Here is a 22,601-nt window from a genome sequence, read left to right as displayed (position 1 = left end):
AATGAGAAGACACTGTGATATATAGGACTAAAGGCTGAGACAATGAGAAGACACTGTGATATATAGGGACTAAAGGCTGAGACAATGAGAAGACACTGTGATATATAGGGCCTAAAGGCTGAGACAATAAGAAGACACTGTGAAATATAGGGACTAAAGGCTGAGACAATGAGAAGACACTGTGATATATAGGACTAAAGGCTGAGACAATGAGAAGACACTGTGATATATAGGGACTAAAGGCTGAGACAATGAGAAGACACTGTGATATATAGGGACTAAAGGCTGAGACAATGAGAAGACACTGTGATATATAGGCCTAAAGGCTGAGACAATAAGAAGACACTGTGATATATAGGGCCTAAAGGCTGAGACAATGAGAAGACACTGTGATATATAGAGACTAAAGGCTGAGACAATGAGAAGACACTGTGATATATAGGGACTAAAGGCTGAGACAATGAGAAGACACTGTGATATATAGGGACTAAAGGCTGAGACAATAAGAAGACACTGTGATATATAGGCCTAAAGGCTGAGACAATGAGAATACACTGTGATATATAGGGACTAAAGGCTGAGACAATAAGAAGACACTGTGATATATAGGGACTAAAGGCTGAGACAATGAGAAGACACTGTGATATATAGGGACTAAAGGCTGAGACAATGAGAAGACACTGTGATATATAGGGACTAAAGGCTGAGACAATGAGAAGACACTGTGATATATAGAGACTAAAGGCTGAGACAATGAGAAGACACTGTGATATATAGGGACTAAAGGCTGAGACAATGAGAAGACACTGTGATATATAGGGACTAAAGGCTGAGACAATAAGAAGACACTGTGATATATAGGGACTAAAGGCTGAGACAATGAGAAGACACTGTGATATATAGGGCCTAAAGGCTGAGACAATAAGAAGACACTGTGATATATAGGGACTAAAAGCTGAGACAATGAGAAGACACTGTGATATATAGGGACTAAAGGCTGAGACAATGAGAAGACACTGTGATATATAGTGACTAAAGGCTGAGACAATGAGAAGACACTGTGATATATAGGGACTAAAGGCTGAGACAATGAGAAGACACTGTGATATATAGGGACTAAAGGCTGAGACAATGAGAAGACACTGTGATATATAGAGACTAAAGGCTGAGACAATGAGAAGACACTGTGATATATAGGGACTAAAGGCTGAGACAATGAGAAGACACTGTGATATATAGGGACTAAAGGCTGAGACAATGAGAAGACACTGTGATATATAGGACTAAAGGCTGAGACAATGAGAATACACTGTGATATATAGGGACTAAAGGCTGAGACAATAAGAAGACACTGTGATATATAGGGACTAAAGGCTGAGACAATGAGAAGACACTGTGATATATAGGGACTAAAGGCTGAGACAATGAGAAGACACTGTGATATATAGGGACTAAAGGCTGAGACAATGAGAAGACACTGTGATATATAGAGACTAAAGGCTGAGACAATGAAAAGACACTGTGATATATAGGACTAAAGGCTGAGACAATAAGAAGACACTGTGATATATAGGGACTAAAGGCGGAGACAATGAGAAGACACTGTCATATATAGGGACTAAAGGCTGAGACAATGAGAAGACACTGTGATATATAGGGACTAAAGGCTGAGACAATGAGAAGACACTGTGATATATAGTGACTAAAGGCTGAGACAATGAGAAGACACTGTGATATATAGGACTAAAGGCTGAGACAATGAGAAGACACTGTGATATATAGGGACTAAAGGCTGAGACAATGAGAAGACACTGTGATATATAGGGCCTAAAGGCTGAGACAATAAGAAGACACTGTGAAATATAGGGACTAAAGGCTGAGACAATGAGAAGACACTGTGATATATAGGGCCTAAAGGCTGAGACAATGAGAAGACACTGTGATATATAGGGACTAAAAGCTAAGACAATGAGAAGACACTGTGATATATAGGGACTAAAGGCTGAGACAATGAGAAGACACTGTGATATATAGGGCCTAAAGGCTGAGACAATAAGATGACACTGTGATATATAGGGCCTAAATGCTGAGACAATGAGAAGACACTGTGATATATAGAGACTAAAGGCTGAGACAATGAGAAGACACTGTGATATATAGGGACTAAAGGCTGAGACAATGAGAAGACACTGTGATATATAGGGACTAAAGGCTGAGACAATAAGAAGACACTGTGATATATAGGCCTAAAGGCTGAGACAATGAGAATACACTGTGATATATAGGGACTAAAGGCTGAGACAATAAGAAGACACTGTGATATATAGGGACTAAAGGCTGAGACAATGAGAAGACACTGTGATATATAGGGACTAAAGGCTGAGACAATGAGAAGACACTGTGATATATAGGGACTAAAGGCTGAGACAATGAGAAGACACTGTGATATATAGAGACTAAAGGCTGAGACAATGAGAAGACACTGTGATATATAGGGACTAAAGGCTGAGACAATGAGAAGACACTGTGATATATAGGGACTAAAGGCTGAGACAATAAGAAGACACTGTGATATATAGGGCCTAAAGGCTGAGACAATAAGAAGACACTGTGATATATAGGGACTAAAAGCTAAGACAATGAGAAGACACTGTGATATATAGGGACTAAAGGCTGAGACAATGAGAAGACACTGTGATATATAGTGACTAAAGGCTGAGACAATGAGAAGACACTGTGATATATAGGGACTAAAGGCTGAGACAATGAGAAGACACTGTGATATATAGGGACTAAAGGCTGAGACAATGAGAAGACACTGTGATATATAGAGACTAAAGGCTGAGACAATGAGAAGACACTGTGATATATAGGGACTAAAGGCTGAGGCAATGAGAAGACACTGTGATATATAGGGACTAAAGGCTGAGACAATGAGAAGACACTGTGATATATAGAGACTAAAGGCTGAGACAATGAGAATACACTGTGATATATAGGGACTAAAGGCTGAGACAATAAGAAGACACTGTGATATATAGGGACTAAAGGCTGAGACAATGAGAAGACACTGTGATATATAGGGACTAAAGGCTGAGACAATGAGAAGACACTGTGATATATAGGCCTAAAGGCTGAGACAATGAGAAGACACTGTGATATATAGGGACTAAAGGCTGAGACAATGAGAAGACACTGTGATATATAGTGACTAAAGGCTGAGACAATGAGAAGACACTGTGTTATATAGGGACTAAAGGCTGAGACAATGAGAAGACACCACAGAATAAATTCAACCACACCTTTGTTTCGTTACAAAACCGTAGAGCAACATTTGTCCTGTGAAGTCTACAAAATATATTATTATGTAAAAAAAGTTACATGACCTACAGCATTTGACCTACTAAACTATTTATTTAGAACCACAAAAATGTTTTTGTTTGTTTGTTTGTTTGTTTGTTTGTTTGTTTGTTTGTTTGTTCTGTCAATGAAATTTAGATTGTGGTGATTGGGTTTGAAGCCGCATCCAAACTTCCTTCCTGTGACACTTTTCCGTTGGTGTTCCAGAACCATTCACGACTGAGCTCTGGAACCATGACATCATCACAGTCCAAACTAGAAGTATTAAATGAAGAACAACTGGATACACAAATGATTTCCTACTCTTAGAGGAGAACAGGAGGTTCTGTGTTAAGCTGTCTGTGTTAAGCTGAATCCAGTATTACGCCTTAAATTAATAGGAGTGGATCCACTCTGATTCCCTAACCCTACATCAATAGGAGTGGATCCTCTCTCCCCTCTCTGATTCCCTAACCCTACATCAATAGGAGTGGATCCTCTCTCTGATTCCCTAACCCTACATCAATAGGAGTGGATCCTCTCTCCCCTCTCTGATTCCCTAACCCTCCATAAATAGGAGTGGATCCTCTCTCCCCTCTCTGATTCCCTAACCCTACATCAATAGGAGTGGATCCTCTCTCTGATTCCCTAACCCTACATCAATAGGAGTGGATCCTCTCTCCCCTCTCTGATTCCCTAACCCTCCATAAATAGGAGTGGATCCTCTCTCCCCTCTCTGATTCCCTATCAATAGGTGTGGATCCTCTCTCCCCTCTCTGATTCCCTAACCCTACATCAATAGGAGTGGATTCGCTCTCTTCTCTCTGATTTTCCATGTGGAGAAAACGTGGCTACCATGGCAACACTGTATCCAAGACCAAGGAGGCCACGCACAATTCACTGGGGACCCCATTTCTGTGTGTGTGTGTGTGTGTGTGTGTGTGTGTGTGTGTGGGGGGGGGGGGTGTGCATGTGTGTGTGCGTGTGTGTGTGATGGGCACAGACAGCTCTTTGGGATGGGGGAGGGGTGCCAGACTTTCCTCTAGGCATGACTTGATTGGGGGAGGGGATGGCGGAGGGTCTGTGTCTGTCTGCCTGCCTGCCTGCCTGCCTGCCTGCCTGCCTGCCTGCCTGCCTGTCTGTCTGTCTGTCTGTCTGTCTGTCTGTCTGTCTGTCTGTCTGTCTGTCTGTCTGTCTGTAACTGGGTGTGTGTGTTCTGTCTGTCTGTAATTGGGTGTGTGTGTTCTGTCTATTCTAGTGGATTGAGCCAGAAACTGCCTTCTGCCTCCTAAATTCAATTCATTCCTTCTGGATTCATTCATTTGTCTCCTGAATCTAATGACAGAGACAGACAGAGACAGTTGAATAAGGAGAGAGACCCTCCCAGAGGTATACTATTTAGTGTGGATTCATTAAGGGTTAGGGACAGAGACAGTTGAATAAGGAGAGAGACCTTCACAGAGGTATACTATTTAGTGTGGATTCATTAAGGGTTAGGGACAGAGACAGTTGAATAAGGAGAGAGACCTTCACAGAGGTATACTATTTAGTGTGGATTCATTAAGGGTTAGGGACAGAGACAGTTGAATAAGGAGAGAGACCTTCACAGAGGTATACTATTTAGTGTGGATTCATTAAGGGTTAGGGACAGAGACAGTTGAATAAGGAGAGAGACCTTCACAGAGGTATACTATTTAGTGTGGATTCATTAAGGGTTAGGGACAGAGACAGTTGAATAAGGAGAGAGACCTTCACAGAGGTATACTATTTAGTGTGGATTCATTAAGGTATTTTGAAGGTTTATTGAAACAATTAGCTGTTTAACTAGCATGGTTATTTATTTTCTACCACATGATGCACTAATGTTACTCTAGAGGGGATCACCAACAGTATTTCGCTGTTCAAAAACAAGGGGATATACCGTATACTGAGGTATTTGGGGATGTTTTTTCAATTACCGTCAATACCGTTGAAACTATTTCATAGAATTTGTTTTTGACATTTTATTAATTGTAGCTACTTTAACTTGTTGAGGATAGAGAGGGTATCTCTATGGCCAGATCCCTAAGGCCAGATCCCTATGACCAGATCCCTATGGTCAGATCCCTAAGGCCAGATCTCTATGGCCAGATCCCTAAGGCCAGATCCCTATGACCAGATCCCTATGGCCACATCCCTATGACCAGATCCCTATGACCAGATCCCCATGGCCAGATCCCTATGACCAGATCCCTAAGGCCAGATCCCTATGACCAGATCCCTATGGCCACATCCCTATGACCAGATCCCTATGACCAGATCCCCATGGCCAGATCCCTATGACCAGATCCCTATGACCAGATCCCTATGACCAGATCCCTATGACCACATCCCTATGACCAGATCCCTATGACCAGATCCCTAAGGCCAGATCCCTATGACCAGATCCCTACGGCCAGATCCCTAAGGCCAGATCCCTATGACCAGATCCCTACGGCCAGATCCCTACAGCCAGATCCCTATAGCCAGATCCCTATGACCAGATCCCTATGACCAGATCCCTAAGGCCAGATCCCTATGACCAGATCCCTACGGCCAGATCCCTACGGCCAGATCCCTACAGCCAGATCCCTATGACCAGATCCCTATGACCAGATCCCTATGACCAGATCCCTATGACCAGATCCCTAAGGCCAGATCCCTATGGCCAGATTCCTATGGCCAGATCCCCATGACCAGATCCTTATGACCAGATCCCTATGACCAGATCCCTATAGCCAGATCCCTATGACCAGATCCCTATAGCCAGATCCATATGACCAGATCCCTATGGCCAGAACGCTATGGTCAGATCCATATGACCAGATCCCTATGGCCAGATCCCTATGACCAGATCCCTAAGGCCAGATCCCTATGACCAGATCCCTATGACCAGATCCCTATGGCCAGATCCCTATGGCCAGATCCCCATGACCAGATCCCTATGACCAGATCCCTATTACCAGATCCCTATGACCACATCCCTATGACCAGATCCCCATGGCCAGATCCCTATGGCCAGATCCCTATGGTCATTACACAGATTGTTTTTAATAAGCAACAGGCAGCTCAGACTGTCCTTAATAAGAAACAGGCAGCTCAGACTATCCTTAATAAGGAACAGGCAGCTCAGACTATCCTTAATAAGAAACAGGCAGCTCAGACTATCTTTCATAATGAACAGGCAGCTCAGACTATCCTTAATAAGGAACAGGCAGCTCAGATTGTCTGGACTGGAGTCACACTTACAAAGAGAACAAAAATGTAATTGTTCGTAAAAAAAAAAAAAACTCTAATTATTAGGATAGCAAATTAAATAATCTAATCCATGCAGATGGACATGAACACTTGAAGCATCAAATGCCAATTTTATAAAGAAAGAAAAAGTTCAATACATTGAATCATGCCTAGCTGCTGGAGCTCACATGTGGGCAGGGTGGAGAGGAGGCGAGACAATAGAACCCCACAGTGGAGGTGTCATAATACCCATACAACCTAGCGGTCAAACAGGGAAATGGTTCCAATCGTTATTCCACCAGACATTTTTTTCCCATAGGGTATTTTAAAAACACTTAAAATAAGGGCGTGACATTTTGATAGCCGTGTTTATTTGATTTATTTCACCTTTATTTAACCAGGTAGAATAGTTGAGAACACGTTCTCATTTACAACTGTGACCTGGCCAAGATAAAGCAAAGCAGTTCGACACATACAACAACACAGAGTTACACATGGAATGAACAAAACATACAATATATATCCAATAAATGTCGTTCCACTTCATGATTGTGTTCCACTTGTTGTTGATTCTTCACAAAAAAATACAGTTTTATATCTTTATGTTTGAAACCTGAAATGTGGCAAAAGGTCTCAAAGTTCAAGGGGGCCGAATACTTTCGCAAGGCACTGTATTTGTTCCTAACTTCACTGAAAAGTTGCATATCACTGGGGCTATTCGATGCTAATCCAGAATGTCACAGGATGTTTTTGTGCTGGTCTGGAGTGAAACAAGGACTATATCTATTCCTAGTTCAATTTTTTTTGAATGGGGCATGCTTATTTAAGATGGTGAGGAAGGCACTTTTAAAGAATAACCAGGCATCCTCTACTGTCAGGATAAGGTCAATGTCATTCCAGGATACCCCGGCCAGGTTGATTAGAAAGGCCTGCTCGCAGAAGTGTTTTAGGGAGCGTTTGATAATGATGAGCGGTGGTCGTTTGGTCGCAGACCCATTACGGATGCAGGCAATGAGGCAGTGATCGCTGAGATCTTGATTGAAAACAGCAGAGGTGTATTTGGAGGGCGAGTTAGTTAGGATGATATCTATGAGGGTGCCTGTGTTTACGGATTTGGGGTTGTACCTGGTAGGTTCATTGATAATTTGTGTGATATTGAGGGCATCAAGCTAAGATTGTAGGATGGCCGGGGTGTTAAGCATGTCCCAGTTTAGGTCACCTAGTAGCACGATCTCAGAAGATAGATGGGGGGCAATCAATTCACATATGGTGTCGAGGGCACAGCTGGGGGCAGAGGGTGGTCTATTGCAAGCGGCAACAGTGAGAGACTTGTTTCTGGAAAGGTGAATTTTTAGAAGTAGAAGCTTGAATTGTTTGGGTACCGACCTGGATAGTAATACAAAACTCTGCAGGCTATCTTTGCAGTAAGTCTATCTTGGCTGAAAATGTTATAGTTAGGGATGGAGATTTCAGGGTTTTTGGTGGTTTTCCTAAGCCAGGATTCAGACACGGCTAAGACATCCGGGGTGGCAGATGTGTGCTAAAGCAGTGAGTAAAACAAACCTAGGGGGTAGGCTTCTAATGTTAACATGCATGAAACCAAGGCTTTTACACTTACAGAAGTCAACAAATGAGAGCACCTGGGGAGTGGGAGTGGAGCTAGGCACTGCAGGACCTGGATTAACCTCTACATCACCAGAGGAGAAGTAGGATAAGGGTATGGCTAAAGGCTATACAAACTGGCCGTCTAGCACATTCAGAACAGAGAGTAAAAGGAGCAGGTTTCTGGGCACGATAGCATAGATTCAAGGCATAGTGTACAGACAAAGGTAAGGTAGGATGTGAGTACATTGGAGGTAAACCTAAGCATTGAGTAATGATGAGAGAGATATAGTCTCTAGAGACATTTAAACCAGGTGATGTCATTGCATATGTAGGAGGTGGAACAACATGGTTGGTTAAAAACGTCTTTGGGCTGCAATCCCGTTTACGGGATTGATATGACAACAGCCAGAGCGCCAAATTCAAACAACAGAAAGCTCATAATTCAAATTCGTCAAACATAGATGTATTTTATACAATTTTTGGAAGGTAATCTTGTTGTTAATCTCACCGAAGTGTCCGATTTCAAGTAGCCTTTACAGCGAAAGCACCACAAACAATTATGTTAGGTCAGAGCCAAGCCACAGAAAAACACAGCCATTTTTCCAGCCAAAGAGTGGAGTCACAAAAAGCACAAATAGAGATAAAATGAATCACTAACCTTTGATGATCTTCATCAGATGACACTCATAGGACTTCATGTTACACAATACATATATGTTTTGTTTGATAAAGTGCATATTTATATAAAAAATGTCAGTATACTTTGGCTCGTTACGTTCACTAGTTCCAAAAACATCCGGTGATACTGCAGAGAGCCACATCATTTTACAGAAATACTCATTATAAATGTCGATGAAAATACAATTGTTAGCCATGGAAATATAGGTACACTTCTCCTTAATGCAACCGCTGTGTTAGATTTAAAAAAAACTTTACGGCACATTGGGTGAGGCGGGTTGCAGGAGAGTATTTAGAAGTTGAGGTTTAGGAAAATATTTTTAAAAGATATGCGAAGAAAACTATATAAAAAGATATATACAAGGGACACGACTGGACAAAGACAAAGACGTCTGACTGCTACACCATCTTGGAAGAGAAAATCTTTCACCATGATGTAAATCTTTCTTGGACAAGGTGAATCAATATGTTTGGCTCTTTTTGTTCTACTTGACTCCTGAGTGGCGCAGTGATCTAAGGCACTGCATCTCAGTGTAAGAGGTGTAAGAGGTGGTTCTTGTAAGAGTGTAAGAGGTGGTTCGAAACCAGACTGTATCTCGCCGTGATTGGGAGTCCCATAGGGCGGTGCACAATTGGCCCAGTGTCGTTTGAGTTTGGCCAGGGTAGACCGTCATTGTAAATAAGAATTTGTTCTTACCTGATTTGCCAAGTTAAATAAAGGTTTAAAAAATTACTCTCAGATTTGAAAACGCTAACTGGCATCAAAGTAGACTACATGTCATCTCTAGCTGACATCTTTGCTAACAGGTATTGTGTACATTTAAAACTTGCACAAGATAGTTCACAGAATTGTCATTTAAGGAAATGTATTCATTACTACATTTAGCTAGCAAAGTGGATAAGGCATACTTTCACAAACTGTATTTTTCTCGTCTCTTTGTGTTGTGTACATTCCTCTCTCATGCGGTCTATGTGGTCTGTGTGTATCTAACCTAACATAGCAGGCGTAAAAGTGTATCCATATCTGTCTGAGACGGAAAAAACAGGCGAAATGGATTATGGACATTGTAGTTAAATAACACGTTTCTGTGCTGAACATATAGTAGGCTGAATATTTGCTTAGTGAAAACTACAACTCCCGTCAGCCCAGCGTCCCACATAGTACTTGACTTGATTTCTCTGGTGATTTGATTTCTCTCTAGAGAAACGGGAAAAAAACACACTAAATGGAATTCAAGTCCTTGAACTGACATACACCACCAGTCAAAAGTTTGGACACAGCTACTCATTCAAGGGTTTTTCTTTGTTTTTACAATTTTCTACATTGTAAAATAATAGTGAAGACATCAAAACTATAAAATATCACATATGGAATCATGTAGTAACCAAAAAAGTGTTAAACAATTCAAAGTATATTTTATATTTGAGATTCTTCAAAGTAGCCACCCTTTGCCTTGATGACAGCTTTGCACACACTTGGCATTTTCTCAACCAGCTTCATGAGGTATTCACCTGGAATTCATTTAAATTAATATGTGTGCCTTGTTAAAAGTTACTTTGTGGAATTTCTTTCCTTCTTTGAGCCAATCAATTGTGTTGTGACAAGGTAGGTGTGGTATACAGAAAATAGCCCTATTCGGTAATATTATGGTAAGAACAGCTCAAAGTAGCAAAGAGAAACGACAGTCCGTCATTACTTTAAGACATGAAGGTCAGTCAATCCGGAAAATTTCAAGAAATTTGAAAGTTTATTCAAGTGCAGTCGCAAAAACCATCAAGCGCTATGATGAAACTGGCTCTCATGATGACCTCCACAGGAAAGGAAGACCCAGAGGTACCTCTGCTGCAGAGGATCAGTTCATTAGAGTTACCAGCCTCAGAAATTGCAGCCAAAATAAATGCTTCACAGAGTTCAAGTAACAGACACATCTCAACATCAACTGTTCAGAGGAGACTGCGTGAATCAGGCCTTCATGGTTGAATTGCCGCAAAGAAACCACTGCTAAAGAACACCAATAAGAACAAGAGAATTGCTTGGGCCAAGAAACAGGAGCAATGGACATTAGACCAGTGAAAATCTGTCCTTTGGTCTGATGAGTTCAAATTTGAGATGTTTGGTTCCAACCGCTGTGTCTTTGTGAGACACAGAGTAGGTGAACAGATGATCTCCACATGTGTGGTTCCCACTGTGAAGCATGGAGGAGGAGGTGTGATGGTGCTTTGCTGGTGACACTGTCAGTGATTTATTTAGAATTCAAGGCACGTTTAACTTCTTGGCGCACCCATCCAGCTAGCGGGATCATTTTTGTCAACATCCGCTGAATTGCAGAGCGCCAAATTCAAATTAAATTACTAAAAATTATTTAATTGTCATGAAATCACAAGTGCAATATAGCAAAACACAGCTTAGCTTGTTGTTAACCTCTTGGTGTTAAGGGGTATTTTCATTTTTGGAAAAAAACGTTCCCGTATTAAACAGGATATTTTGTCAGGAAAAGATGCTGGAATATGCATACAATTGACAGCTTTGGATAGAAAACACTCTAACGTTTCCAAAACTGTAAAGATATTGTATGTGAGTATAACAGAACTGATGTTGCAGGCGAAGCCTGAGAAAAATCCAATCCGGAAGTGCCCCAGGTTTTGAAAGCTCTGCCTTCCAATGAATCCCTATATGGCTGTAAATGTACCATCAAAGAGCTTACGCTTTCTATGTATTCCCCAAGGTGTCTACAGCATTGTGACGTAGTTTTACGCATTTCTGTTGAAGAATAGCCGTATGGGGGCACATTGCGTAAGTGGTCACATGGTCATGGTGGCTCTGAGAGAGATTCTCGCGTAAAGTGCAGAGGTAGCCATTACTCCAATCGGTCCTAGAGAAAAAGGAATTGTCCCGACAGATATATTATCGAATAGATATTAGAAAAACACCTTGAGGATGGATTCTAAACAACGTTTGCCATGTTTCTGTCGATATTATGGAGCTAATTTTGAATATATTTCGGCGTTGTGGTGACCGCAATTTCCGGGCGATTTCTCAGCCAAACGTGAAGAACAAATGGAGCTATTTCGCCTACAAAAATAATATTTTGGGAAAAAATTTACTTTGGCTGTCTACCTGGGAGTCTCGTGAGTGAAAACATCTGAGTTCATCAAAGGTAAACGATTTAATTTGATCGCTTTTCTGATTTCCGTGACAAGTTTGCCTGCTGCTAGCAAGGCATAATGCTAGGCTATGATAAACTTACACAAATGCTTGTCTAGCGTTGGCTGTAAAGCATATTTTGAACATCTGAGATGACAGGGTGATTAACAAAAGGCTAAACTGTGTTCCAATATATTTCACTTGTGATTTTCATGATTAGGAAGATTTTCTAGGAAGATTTATGTCCGTTGCGTTATGCTAATTAGTGTCAGGTAATGATAACGGTCCCGTTCACGGGCTGGGCGTCACTACAGGTTAATCCACCTGGCGTGTCAGATTTAAAAAAAGCTTTACAGCAAAAGCTATCCAAGCATTTATGTTAGGACATCTCTCTCAGAAGAGAAAACATTACAAATAGCTAGCAGCAAAGTAGATTGGTCACGAAAGTCAGAAAAGCAATAAAATGAATCGCATACCTTTGATGATCTTCGGATGTTTGCACTCACGAGACTCCCAGTTACACAATAAATGTTCCTTTTGTTCGATAAAGATTATTTTTATATTCAAAAACCTCAATTTGATTGGCGCATTTTGTTTAGATATTCACAGGCTCGTGCAGGTCATGACGGGCAGATGACAATTCCAAATTGTATCCGTAAAGTTCGTAGACACATGTCAAATGTTTTTTATAATCAATCCTTGTTTTTAAAATAAATAATCGATAATATTTCACCCAGACTGTAGCTTTTTCAATAGGAGAGAGAGAGAAAATGTCTGCTCCAAGCTGTTGTTGCATGCAAAACTCTGCTGGCACCCAGCCATCCACTGACGCGAAGTGATTGTTCTCGCTCATTTTTCAGAATAAAAGTCTGAAACTATGTCTAAAGACTGTTCACACCATGTGTAAGCCATAGGGAAAGGACTCTGGTTGATGTCCCTTTAAATGGAGGGAAGGCATGCAATGGAACAGGGAGATTCGTTTCTCTTAGGCACTTCCTGGTTGGATTTTCCTCAGGTTTTCGCCTGCAATATCAGTTATGTTATACCCACAGACAATATTTTGACAGTTTTGGAAGCTGTAGAGTGTTTTCTATCCTAATCTGACAATTATATGCATATTCTAGATTCTGGGCCTGAGAAATAGACAGTTTCATTTGGGTACCTTTTTCATCCAAACATCAAAATACTGCCCCCTACACTCCACAGGTTAACCACCACAGCATTCTGCAGCGATATACCATCCCATCTGGTTTGGGCTTAGTGGGACTGTCATTTGTTTTTCAACAGGACAATGACCCAACACACCTCCAGGCTGTGTAAGGACTATTCGACCAAGAAGGAGAGCTGCATCAGGTGACCTGGCCTCCACAATCACCCAATCTGAAACCCAATTGAGATGTTTATTTTATATATTTAACCTTTATTTAAGGTTAAATAAATAAAGTCAGTTAAGAATATATTCTAATTTACAATGATGGCCTACCCGGGCAATGCTGGGCCAGTTGTGCACCTTCCTATGGGACTCCCAAACATGGTTGGATGTGATACAGCCTGGATTCAAACCAGGGACTGTGGTGACGCCTCTTGCGCTGAGATGCAGTGCCTTAGACTGCTACGCCACTCGAGAGCTGTGTAAGGACTATTTGACCAAGAAGGAGAGTGATGGAGTGCTGCATCAGATGACCTGGCCTCCACAATCACCTGGCCTCAACCCAGTTGAGATGGTTTGGGCAGAGTTGGACCGCAGAATGAAGGAAAATCAGCCAACAAGTGCTCAGCATATGTGGGAACTCCTTCAAGACTGTTGGAAAAGTATTCCAGGTGAATCTGATTGAGAGAATGCCAAGAGTGTGCAAAGCTGTCGATCAAGGCAAAGGGTGGCTATTTGAAGAATCTCAAATATAAAATATACTTAGATTTGATCAACACTTTTTTGCTTAACTACATGATTCCATTTGTGATATTTCATAGTTTTGATGTCTTCACTATTATTCTACATTGTAGAAAATAGTACAAATAAAGAAAAACCCTTGCATGAGTAGGTGTGTCCAAACCTCTGACTGGTACTGAAGGTCAATTATTTGTTTCATATCCAGAAAAAAAAGCCTGGTTAATCGTTCAACACACACACACACACACACACACACACACACACACACACACACACACGCACACACACACACACACACACACACACACACACACACACACACACACACACACACACACACACACACGCACACACACACACACACACACACACACACACACACACACACACACACGCACACGCACACGCACACGCACACACACACACACACACTGTTGATGCACTAGGCTAGGATATGATGTCATCCACACTAATTATAAATCCTGCATTACCTTTTGAGTCTGTGTCCCAAAAGGCACTTTGTTCCCTATATAATGCACTACTTACTTTTGACTGTGGCTCTAAACTCTACTTAGGGAATAGTGTGCCATTTGAAACGCAGCCCATCTCAGGCTGAATGGGTGTTTCCAGCACCAGGCCTGGATAGATAACTGTCTACTTTCGTGTTTCCAATGTCAACATCCTGTAACAGACAAGTTACACGGAGTCGGCATGCATTGACCTGTAAGGCTTAACTCTGTCTGGCAGTTGCAGAGAAGGAGGAGGGAGACTATGAAGTAGCAAGTAGATACATCATAGAGTGATGTGTTACTTCCATAGACTTGTTATAGACTATGGACATAGACTTGTTATAGACTATGGACATAGACTTGTTATAGACTATGGACATAGACTTGTTATAGACTATGGACATAGACTTGTTATAGACTATGGACATAGACTTGTTATAGACTATGGACATAGACTTGTTATAGACTATGGACATAGACTTGTTATAGACTATGGACATAGACTTGTTATAGACTATGGACATAGACTTGTTATAGACTATGGACATAGACTTGTTATAGACTATGGACATAGACTTGTTATAGACTATGGACATAGACTTGTTATAGACTATGGACATAGACTTGTTATAGACTATGGACATAGACTTGTTATAGACTATGGACATAGACTTGTTATAGACTATGGACATAGACTTGTTATAGACTATGGACATAGACTTGTTATAGACTATGGACATAGACTTGTTATAGACTATGGACATAGACTTGTTATAGACTATGGACATAGACTTGTTATAGACTATGGACATAGACTTGTTATAGACTATGGACATAGACTTGTTATAGACTATGGACATAGACTTGTTATAGACTATGGACATAGACTTGTTATAGACTATGGACATAGACTTGTTATAGACTATGGACATAGACTTGTTATAGACTATGGACATAGACTTGTTATAGACTATGGACATAGACTTGTTATAGACTATGGACATAGACTTGTTATAGACTATGGACATAGACTTGTTATAGACTATGGACATAGACTTGTTATAGACTATGGACATAGACTTGTTGTCCTGGACCAATAAATGCCTTGCTTTGTTTGTAGTATTGTTGTCCTGGACCAATAAATGCCTTGCTTGGTTGTAGTATTGTTGTCCTGGACCAATAAATGCCTTGCTTTGTTTGTAGTATTGTTGTCCTGGACCAATAAATGTCTTGCTTTGTTTGTAGTATTGCTGTCCTGGACCAATAAATGTCTTGCTTTGTTTGTAGTATTGTTGTCCTGGACCAATAAATGTCTTGCTCTGTTTGTAGTATTGTTGTCCTGGACCAATAAATGTCTTGCTTTGTTTGGTTGGCCAACAGATTCACTATCTTGACCAAGCTTGTCACAGTAGGAAAGAAAATCCTGCAGCGAACGGAAATATGAATTATTACGTAAAATATCATTAATGGACCAAAGCGCAGCGTGGTAAGTGTTCATAATTTTAATTAAAGAAAGCACTTAACACTGAATCACTACAAAAATAACAAAATGAACGAACGAAACGAAACAGTCCTGTCTGGTGACATACACACGTAACACAAAGACAGAAAATAATCACCCACAAAACCCAGGTGGAAAAAGGCTACATAAGTATGATTCTCAATCAGAGACTTCTAACGACACCTGCCTCTGATTGAGAACCATACCAGGCCGAACACAGAAACCAACATAGAAAAACAAACATAGACTGCCCACACCAACTCACGCCCTGACCATACTAAAACAAAGACAAAACAAAGGAACTAAGGTCAGAACGCGACATAAAGTGGAATTTGGGAAATTCAGAATCCTTTAAAAGTTTTAAATACACTACAATTTGCATTTCCTGCACATTACAGACGTGTTGCAGAATGTTCTGGAGTGGGAGTTTGATGTGTCCTCTACCCAACAACAGCCCTGCTTAAGTGCCCTAAAGTTCAGACAGAGTTATTCCCTCTACAGTTCCCCTGCAGTGTCTTTACACACACACATGCACACGCACACACACACACACACACACACACACACACACACACACACACACACACACACACACACACACACACACACACACACACACACACACACACACACGCACAGCGTGGCAAGGGAGGTTAGTTAAAGTGTAAGTGCTGACTGTGCTGTTACTCACAGAAGTCCTCGAAGTCAAGGACAACTCTTCTCTGCTTTCACTCCTAACACTCCTGTTTGAATGTGTGAACACATTCTGCACCGACAGACCTAACCTTGTGTACACTGAGTGTAAAAAACATTAGGAACACCATCCTAATATTGAGTTGCAACCTCCCCCCTTTTGCAGCCAGAACAACCTCAATGGTTCGGGGAATGGACTTTTCCGGGTGTCGAAAACATTCCACGTCGACTCCAAAGCTTCCCACAGTTGGTTCGGGGAATGGACTCTTCCGGGTGTCGAAAACATTCCACGTCGACTCCAAAGCTTCCCACAGTTGGTTCGGGGAATGGACTCTTCCGGGTGTCGAAAACATTCCACGTCGACTCCAAAGCTTCCCACAGTGGTGTCAAGTTGGCTGAATGTCTTTTGGGTGGTGGACCATTCTTGATACACACGGGAAACTATGTGTCCAAAACCCAGCAGCGTTGCAGTTCTTGACACATTCAAACCGGTGCGCTCGGCGCCCACCTACCAACATACCCCGTTCAAAGGCACTTAAATCTTTTGTCTTGCCTCTTCTCCCTCTGAATGGCACACATACACGGTTCATGTCTCAATTGTCTCAAGGTTTAATAAACATCCTTCTTTAACCTGTCTCCTCCTCTTCATCTACACTGATTTGAAGTGGATTTAACAAGCGACATCAATAAGGGATCATAGCTTTTCAACTAGTCAGTCTATGTCACCTAGTCGGTCTATGTCACCAAGTCGGTCTATGTCACCTAGTCGGTCTATGTCACCTAGTCAGTCTATGTCACCTAGTCGTTCTTTGTCACCTAGTCAGTCTGTCACCTAGTCGGTCTTTGTCACCTAGTCGGTCTATGTCACCTAGTCAGTCTGTCACCTAGTCAGTCTATGTCACCTAGTCATTCTTTGTCACCTAGTCAGTCTGTCACCTAGTCGGTCTATGTCACCTAGTCAGTCTGTCACCTAGTCAGTCTATGTCACCTAGTCGTTCTTTGTCACCTAGTCGGTCTATGTCACCTAGTCGGTCTTTGTCACCTAGTCGGTCTATGTCACCTAGTCAGTCGCTGTCTTTGAAAGAGCATGTGTCCTTATTGTTTTGTGCATGCCCCGATGACCTCTGGCTGTTCTTAGGGCAAAAGGGTGCAATTCAATATTAATTAACATATTATTATTTCATGTTTGGTCAACTCAGTGTATTTCCCCCTTAACATGTTCTTCATTTTATATGATAGGCTACATTGATGTAGCATTTTCCAATAATACAGACTATTATTTATATCCTACAGAAAGGATTTGAAGCTAAGGAAATGTTTTTAGGGAAGGACAAATGTGATTTGCTTACGTGTCTGAGGGAGATGCAGTGCAGTTTTTTAAAATGTATTTATTTATTTTATTTACCTTTATTTAACCAGGCAAGTCAGTTAAGAACAAATTCTTATTTTCAATGACAGCCTAGGAACAGTGGGTTAACTGGTCTAGGAACAGTGGGTTAACTGGTCTAGGAACAGTGGGTTAACTGGTCTAGGAACAGTGGGTTAACTGGCCTAGGAACAGTGGGTTAACTGGCCTAGGAACAGTGGGTTAACTGGCCTAGGAACAGTGGGTTAACTGGCCTAGGAACAGTGGGTTAACTGGTCTAGGAACAGTGGGTTAACTGGCCTAGGAACAGTGGGTTAACTGGCCTAGGAACAGTGGGTTAACTGGCCTAGGAACAGTGGGTTAACTGGCCTAGGAAACAGTGGGGTTAGGAACAGTGGGTTGGTCTAGGAACAGTGGGTTAACTGCCTGTTCAGGGGCAGAACAACAGATTTGTACCTTGTCAGCTCGGGGATTTGAACTTGCAACCTTTCGGTTACTAGTCCAACACTCTAACCACTAGGCTACCCTGCCGCCCCATTATGGGTCATTTTAGGTGGGTTGGTGTGCGTGTTTGAGTTCACCAAATTTTCTATGTCCATTCAGAAAGTTTCCTAAAATAAGCTTGTCTTGCCTTCATCTCTTCAATCAGATAGAAACAATGGTGTCTTGCAGGGTCAGCAGTGAGAAGAATGACGACAGGTGCAGGTTTTGCATTTCCTCTCATTTTAAATGAATGAATGAACTGAATTCAACTGAATGAACTGAATTAATTCAACTGAATGAAATTAATTCAACTGAATGAACTGAATTAATTCAACTGAATGAACTGAATTAATTCAACTAAATGAACTGAATTCAACTGAATGAACAGAATTAATTCAACTGAATTTAACTGAATGAAACATAGCCAAGCTCCTTTCATGATTCATCCTACAGGACGCATAGCCTACATCAAATCAAATCAAATTGTAATGGTCACGTACATGTGATTGGTCAGCAGATGTTATTGCGTGTGTAGCGAAATGCTTGTGTTTCTAGCTCCAACAGTGCAGTACTATCTAACAAGTAATATCTAACAATACACACAACTGTCGTGTCTTTGACTATGCCGGATTAAGTGATATGACATGCTATTCTATAAAATCATTTCTCTGTAATTAATATTACCTGATAGAGCTAATCATGTAAATGTAATTAACTAGAGAGTCAGGCACCACAAAATAATATTTATAGAGCTGTTATCTTCTGAATAAACTCTTAAAGACCTAGTAATATTTTACATCAATAGCAGTCAATATTAATCGCCACCTTATTTCAGTCTCATCTGAAAGTTGGAAATTCTTGGTTATCTTCACAAACCCTGGCTAACAAATTGAATCAGCAATACAAATTGGGTTTAATTATTTATTTACCAAATACCTAATGAATCACACAGAATTATATATACACAGAATGAAAATTATGTCATACAGAAAACGTCCCTAGCAGACGGTGCCGACATAACGGCTGGTTACACAAAGGAAAGGGGGTTGGGTTTGAGTGAAAGAGCAGGAAGACTGAGGAACAAAGGGAGAAGCCATGCTACCGTAAATACAGTATCTTATGCATTCTAAATGACCGCCCATTTGGAAAAGGAAAATGAAAAAAATATTTACTCTGAGCTGCGCTCTGGTAGGTTGGTCGTAGAGGCAGGCCGTGTTGGACAACACAGTCCTTGAAAGAATGTCTCTGGTGGTAAATTGGCTACGTTGAAGTATCGTCGTTGTGTGTTAGCCTTTATACGTCATCCGTCCTTTCCTAGCCCACGTTTACAGCGGCCGCTGCTAACTCAACGGCTAGGAGGTATCACTTCTGTAGTGAATAAGAGTTCAAAGTTCATACCATTCGCAACCAAAGCTCACACTGAGGTTGGCTTCGTTCTGTAGTTATTATCTGAATCCTTCTGACATCGGGCCGTCGCCCTAATGTACCTGGAACCGGAGGTTACATTTTCGTCATGGGCTTATATAGTGGAGGGAGAGAAGGGTGTGTTTCATAGTTTATAACCCATGTCTCTTCACAGGGACGGCCAATGATTGAGCTCTAACCTTATGAAAACCCAATTCTCTCATTTGGAAGCTAAAATTACATTTAATCTTTTCACAAATAGTTTCATATTTAAACATTTAAATTGCATAACAATTCCATGTGAATCTGATAACTAGAATGTGTAGACTTTCCCAGATACAGTTGATGTCGTCCTGTCATCAGTCATGATGTCTCAGATGACAACTGAACTGACATCATATTCATTAAGTACCAATGCATATTTTCCACTGGTTGGATTACCAAAATATGGTTCATTTCCCCCCATCGTTTGATGTTCCCAGAATCTCTATGTTTAACAAAGGCTATTCAGGAGTCCTTCAGTAGAGTCAAGATAGAGAGGGAAGGGAGAAAGGTATTTATTGGGGGGTGGTCCTAAACCTTACCCACAGGCCAACGTCATGACACAACATATACCCAACAAACACAAATCTAAGTAAGAATTAATTAACCTCTTGGAACCCCCCCCCACCCCCCGGATACGGGATAATTGTCATCAACTACGCTAAATAGCATAGCGCAACGGTAAAATAATCTTACTAGAAAATATTCATGAAATCACAAGTGAAATATAGGGAAACACAGCTTAGCCTTTTGTTAATCACCCTGTCGTCTCAGATTTTGAAACTATGCTTTACAGCTAAAACAATACAAGCGTTTGTGTAAGTTTATCGATATACTAACAAAACATTATGTACACCTAGCGGCAGGTAACTTGGTCACGAAAATCAGAAAAGCAATCAAATTAATCGTTTACCTTTGATGAGCTTCGGATGTTTTCACTTACAAGACTCCCAGTTAGACAGCAAATGTTCTTTTTGTTCCATAAAGATATTTTTTATATCCAAATACCTCCATTAGTTTGGTGCGTTATGAATAAATAGAGCCCCCTAGCTTTTTGTAGCAATAATATTAGATGCTATCAATTCATGTCTATGATTTCATTCAATAATATTAGATGCTATCAATTCATGTCTATGATTTCATTCCTGTGCTGTTTGTAAATAACCTGGTAGGTTGACTGACAACCGGAACCACGTTGCAGGCACTGGTTAAAGTTTGAAGTTTTTTCTCGAGTGGGCAGCTTGATGTGAGCCAATCACCCAGAAAATATACTTCTCAGCTGATATCACATACATTATCAAGCATTTCACACATATTATCCAGATACTGACTGTTAGCACTTGGTGGTCTACAGCAGCTTCCCACCAGAATGGGCTTTAGGTGAGACAGATGAACCTGTAGTCGTATTACTTCAACAGTATTTAACATTAGATCATCTCTAAGCTTTACAGGATTGTGGTTCTGAATATTAACAGCAACACCTCCCCCGTTGGCATTTCTGTCTTTTCTGTAGATGTTATAACCATTTATTGCTACCACTGTATCTTCAAAGGTATTATCTAAGTGAGTTTCAGTCAGAATATGAATGTCATCTGTTACAAGGACAATCAGGGAAATTAGAGGGGCATAAATTAAGATGGCGTTGGAGGAGATGAGGCACTGGGCGTAACATCCATTCTTAGTGTGGAGCCTGGAAAATCTCCACACCCGTCAAGCACCTCAACTCAAGGCTGGCCCTGTTATTCATTCATTTTAATTTGACGATCTCCTACCGGTCCAAGAATGTGACGCGCTCTCACGCCTGTATAGCCCCGCTGCTACACCGTCTGACCCCGAGATCATCCTCCCTACCTCTAGCAGCTGTAGTAAAGTGAGTCCTGGTCCTGGAATGGGAACGTCCTTCTAGAATTCCCTTCCATCCTTGCTCCCATCAGACCCTGGATTTCATTCGACAACATTTTTGGTGGCCCGCCATGGTTCCTGTTGCCTTCGTGTTCATCGCCGCCTGCACTGTGTGTGCGAAGAATAAGACTCAACCACTGCCTTTTCCTCATCGCCCCTGGACCCATATATCCCTGGACTTCATCACTGGTCTCCCTCCGCCAGATGGCAACACCACCATCCTAACGGTAGAGGATAGATTTTACAAAGCCGCCCATTTTATTCCCCTTCCTATGTTACCAAGGAGACGCCCAGCTCAGGGTGCAGCATGTTATCCAGCCTGTTCTCTGGTTTTCATCCCCAGTCTAACAACCAGTTAGAGCAAGCCAATCAGGACCTGGAGACAGCTCTCCATTGCCTCATCTTCGCCAACCCCACTACCTGGAGCCAGCAACTCATGTGGATGGAATATGCCCGCAACACCCTTCCCCGCTCGGCCACTGGCCTCTCACCCTTTGAGTGTTCCTTGGGATATCAGCCCCTGCTCTTCCTTGTGCAAGGGGAAGAAGTAAGCCTCTGCCCAGATGTTCATCCGCCGCTGTCGCCGTACCTGGACGAGTGCCCGGTCCACTCTTCTTAAGACCACCTCCAGGTATCGGTGACAGGCGGACCGCCACCGGACCCCTGCTCCCCGTTATTGTTTCGGGCAGAAGGTATGGCTTTCCAGCCGGGATCTGCCCCCTGGGTGGAGTCCCTAACTTTCCCTCTGTTTTATCGGCCATTTTCCTATCTCTAAAATCCTTAGCCCC

The sequence above is a fragment of the Oncorhynchus tshawytscha genome, linkage group LG31 (genome assembly GCF_018296145.1).
Source record: "Oncorhynchus tshawytscha isolate Ot180627B linkage group LG31, Otsh_v2.0, whole genome shotgun sequence".
NCBI classification, from domain to species: Eukaryota; Metazoa; Chordata; class Actinopteri; order Salmoniformes; family Salmonidae; genus Oncorhynchus; species Oncorhynchus tshawytscha.
Note: the sequence above shows the minus strand (reverse complement) of the source record.